At 30.7% G+C, this 5,072-nt stretch overlaps 1 long non-coding RNA gene across 1 annotated transcript in view; it reads left to right on the top strand.

Moving 5' to 3' along the window:
* Positions 1 to 2,830: 2,830 nt before the first annotated feature.
* Positions 2,831 to 5,072, top strand: part of LOC111712621 (uncharacterized) — a 3,025-nt gene continuing 783 nt past the window's right edge. The window contains exons 1-2 of the long non-coding RNA XR_002767506.1: positions 2,831 to 2,934; positions 4,018 to 4,167. This is a non-coding gene — a long non-coding RNA (uncharacterized LOC111712621). The remainder of the gene's footprint in view (positions 2,935 to 4,017; positions 4,168 to 5,072) is intronic.

The raw sequence follows: 5,072 nt of genomic DNA, 5'->3' as shown, positions 1-5,072 counted from the left end.
AAAAAATGTTGATATATAGATTTTAAAAAGTCTGAGGTAGTGAGGGTAGTGGGGAATTGAAAAAAAATTCTTGAATAAATGTTGAAAAAAAAGTTTCAACAAGTCGGTGGTAGTGAGGGTAGTTTGAAACAAAAAACAAATTCTTGAAAAATGTTGATATATAGATTTTAAAAAGTCGGAGGTAGTGAGGGTAGTGGGGAATTGAAAAAAAATTCTTGAATAAATGTTGATAAAAAAGTTTCAACAAGTCGGTGGTAGTGAGGGTAGTTTGAAATAAAAAACAAATTTTTTTTCAATTTCCCACTACCACTGGACATGAACTCTACAATCTTAAAGTTAGCGCACTAGAAAGGGTTTGGGACCTTAGGAGAAGTTTACTTAAAGTACGAGAATATAAATACATCAGAGATTTAAGACTGAACTCATAAAATCATTTTATTTAATTGTAAACTGTAATTCAGTATTTATTTAAACAGAGTATTGTTTATGTCTAATTCTTTAAGAGGATTAAACAGCCCTCCTTAAACAAGATGTAATTACATAAAAGTTTGCTAATTAGATCATCCCACCACCACTTTATACATTATAAACAGTTTGTTTTTAATCTTCATGACAAAAACAATCTCAAGTAATAATAATTGTCTTAAAACATTCTGTAAAAAATTAATATCCATCTTATGATCTGCGTTCGTTTCCCTTTTAGTCCATTTGACAGCCCAATTTTTTTTAATAATCTTTTTTGTTTGTTTATTTTCTTGTGATTGCTAATTTTTTTTATTATCGATTTTGATAGTTATTATATCGTTAGAACTGACAAGGTCAACCCAGACCGAAATATATTTTCAATAAAATGTGGAACTAACATCTACTTTATTTACTCTACAGAGGTTTGGTCCATCACCATCACCAGATTTTAAATCTAAAATAATATCCGGTGTAATATTGGCAAAATTAAAATTTTCATTTATGGACTTATTAAATATGTTTATGGACTTATTTAAATATGCCGTTAAATTTATGGTGTTATCTTTAAAATCAAAAAAGTTACACAGCTTTGGAGTTTCCGATGACAGTCTGGAGGTTGAAACTTTAGAGGCTCACAACTCATAAACCAAAGATCACAGAAACCTCTGAATTTGGTAAAATTGTATTTTCTCTTAAATGTTTCTTCTAACAGTTTTTTCTCAAAAATCTGAGAGGTTCACTTCCATAATTGATTATTTTTGGCTGACTTTAAAAAAAAATGACCTGTATGTAGATTTTAAAGTTTTGAAAGGAACATTTCAAATTAGAAATAGTTAATAGCTAAAAACAAAAAGATCGTTTTGAAAAAAAACAACCTTTTGTTAACAATCGTAAAAGTTTTTTTCGACCAATTTTTTGGTCTGAAAAAAAAAGTTTTGAGACAATATTAATTAGTGGTACCCTTGAAACCTTTTTCTGATCAATATTGTGATATTGTCGTTTTTCTAGGTTTAAAAGTGTTAAGTCTGATAATTCATAATTATTTTCTTGCAGTAGAAATGCGTAAATCACTTTTGTATAGAACTAATAATTGAAAATAATCAGCTTTCAAAACTATAAACAATAATAATATCTATAATTCATACCTGATCAGTTGCAAAGTATTAAGGGTACCGTTGTGAATCTTTGCAGGGAGGGTTACTTAAAATTACGCTTACAGTCCCTTTAAAATATAACGAATATGAAGTAAGGGTAAAACTATTTAATCGGAAATATCAAATCCTTTGTGCACCAGATAAAGTTATACTGTAGCAAATATCAGAAGTAATATTATCAAAAGAAAATTGTCTAAAAGTCAAAACTTATTTTGTAATTAATGAAATAGAAAATCTTAAAAAGATGTCAATTTTTCAGTTTTTTCTCAAAACATGTTGTTTTGCGTATAAATTACTCTTTTCTTTTTATCATTTCAAAAAAAGTTTTTTGCTTATATCTTTTTTAAAGAATTGAGTCTTTACCACAAATCCCTATTTCTTTGCAAACTGACATTTGATATTTCAAACTTTGAAGATAATTTGATCTAACAGAATTCACAATTTAAAATAGGGTTGCTAAGATATAAGGATAAGAAAATAAGAGTTTGTGGCAAAGGCTCAATTCCCTTTAAAGGAGTTTTTTATTTTAACGTTTTGTCAAAAAATTATAAAGACAATTACTCAAATAAAAAAAAGTTACATCATAGAAAACTTTAGGACTGGTGCTATAAAGATTTGATTTTAATAACATGCTAGATCTGTAAATTTATCAAATTTCAGAAAAATGTTTTTTTTCGAAGTACAATCTTTTAAGTGAAGTCTGCATTTTAATAAGCATCCTAGTTTCAGAGAAATTTTCATTGAATTTTTACAGGATGTACAGTTTACAGTATGCATTCATACATTATTCATGTTTAGTAAATAATATCAGAGTAACATTCATTACACTTTTACAGTATATACAATATACATTCTTTATGTTAATTTAGTAAATAATATCAGAGAAACATTCATTACACTTTTACAGTATTATACAATATACATACATTCTTTATGTTAATTTAGTAAATAATACATTCTTTATGTTAATTTAGTAAATAATATCAGAGAAACATTCATTACACTTTTACAGTTTTATACAATATATATTCTTCGTGTGATTATGGGCATCCATGCACCTTCCTTGAAATGTAATCATGTGTGGTCTCACAAACAATTTCATCTGGATCAGTTCAAATAGACAAACAGACAAGCAAGTATATGTATAGATGTGTATCCATGCATGTTTAACAGCTTGATAAAATTAAAATTGAAATCGAAAGTCATCTTTAATGTATTAATATAATTGGCTACTGCTTTATTAAAACTTAAATATTTTTTTCTAGCTCTCAGTGTTGTGTCTACCAAGGGTGATGATTGTGGATACACTTGTAGGGTAATATTTTCTATAAATTTAATACATGAATCCATTACAAAAATACAGGATTGTAACTAGGGCTGGGTTTTGTTCCTGGGAACGATCATTCTTTCTTGGGAACCAACGGAACGAACTATTTAAAAAAAGTAGGATCACACAAAGCCCTAATTGTTAGATATCGTTCCAGGGGAATGATCGTTCCTTCACGGGAACAAAAAGAAAGGAAGGCAATGGAATGGAACGAACTATTTCCAAAAAAGTAGAAACATGCCCAGCCCTCCTCGTAACTAGAAATATTTATTGCGGAAGGGAAGGGAAGGAGGAGTGAGGGGGGGGGTTTGCACTGTCTGTTCACTCTCTGTTTCTCTTTAAAGCTTTTTTGTTGGGATACATAGTCAACATATAGTGAGAACCAGAAAACAGTGGTGTAGGATTTTTACATTAAAGCACTACTTGAGTGTATTTCATGTTGTTACAAAACAAATAGTTTTACAAGTAACTTATGAAATCATATATTAAGTCAAATGGATTTAAACTTTGGTGATGATAATGGACCATACCTCATAGAGTTAATATAGTAGATACCAGGTCCACATTTTATTGAAAAACATGCACACATGTGGAGGTGAATGTGCCTGGGATCAGCCTGCTGGTAACTTCAGTGCTATTAGAACCTGCTAACATATTTATATTTAGTTGGAGGGAGGTAAATGTGCCTGGGAACAGCCTGCTGGTAACTTCAGTGCTATTAGAACCTGCTAACATATTTATATTTAGTTGGAGGGAGGTGAATTTACCTGGGATCAGCCTGCTGGTAGCTTCAGTGCTATCAGAACCTGCTAACATATTTATATTTAGTTGGAGGGAGGTGAATGTGCCTGGGATCAGCCTGCTGGTAACTTCAGTGCTATTAGAACCTGCTAACATATTTATATTTAGTTGATGGGAGGTGAATGTGCCTGGGATCAGCCTGCTGGTAACTTCAGTGCTATCAGAACCTGCTAACATATTTATATTTAGTTGATGGGAGGTGAATGTGCCTGGGGTCAGCCTGCTGGTAACTTCAGTGCTATCAGACCCTGCTAACATATTTATATTTAGTCGGAGGGAGGTGAATGTGCCTGGGATCAACCTGCTGGTAACTTCAGTGCTATAGGAAAATGTAGTGAGGGAGTGTATGGAGAGGGGACCTACTGTCAGTGTGGAACCTGTTGGAAGAAAAACGACCCATGCGAGGATTCTAAATGCAAGGTGATTTTTAAATAACATTAAAAGGACTGTAGACTTAAATTCAAGTGACTCTCCATTTATAGTGTCATGCTTGTCGGATTCACAACTGTATGTACTCTTAATTAATCCTAGTCTACCCAGGAATGAATAATAAATCCATTTTTTTCAATTGCGGTTTTTCTTACACATTTTTAGTGTAGAAACAATGGATGAAGTTGTCAAGCTTAAAAACTGACCATCAGGATTAATGCTTAACCCTCTTTTTTTGCCAATCTCGAGATAATGCTAGTCTTGAGATTAAATATTTAGATCAACAAATTGGATTCTAAGAATGCCAGATTGGTTCGTTTTCTTGACTTAAAATCTCACCCATTTATTTATTAATTAGTTAAAATTGGTTACAAAAGAGTCTCAAACCTGTTATTAAATATTTTTCTTCACCGATTAATTTACAAAATGGCCGACAACATATTCTTTATTTGTTAAAAATTGCGGATTTTTCTCATGGAATAGAATTTATTTTCAAGGTTGTCATTGGTCAAGCCAATGTACAAACTATATTTCTGCACTCTCATTGGAGAACATAATGTACAGATATCCAAAGAGAGATAAAAAGAGTGGATTAAGGACTAAGATTAAAAGTTTCCACAGTGGATATTCGGATTAAGTAGTTGGGATTAAAGGTAACGTAATAAAAAATCAAGAATTTTTGGAAAAGAGTATTTCTGCAGATTTTCTTGATAAATTATCCCTAAATTTTGAATATTTTGAAAACGGCGGAAATAAAAAAAAATACACATTTTTTTATTATTTTTATAAGAAAAACTGAATGCAGAACAATATTTTTAAAACTGTTAATAATGCAAGTCATTATTATTAAGAAAAAGTGGATAAAAATATAACAATTTCAGGATACATATTCGCGC

This window comes from Eurytemora carolleeae, unplaced genomic scaffold (genome assembly GCF_000591075.1).
Source record: "Eurytemora carolleeae unplaced genomic scaffold, Eaff_2.0 scaffold1287, whole genome shotgun sequence".
NCBI classification, from domain to species: domain Eukaryota; kingdom Metazoa; phylum Arthropoda; class Copepoda; order Calanoida; family Temoridae; genus Eurytemora; species Eurytemora carolleeae.
The sequence above is the reverse complement of the archived record's forward strand: the minus strand, read 5'-3'. Positions and strand labels throughout refer to the sequence as shown.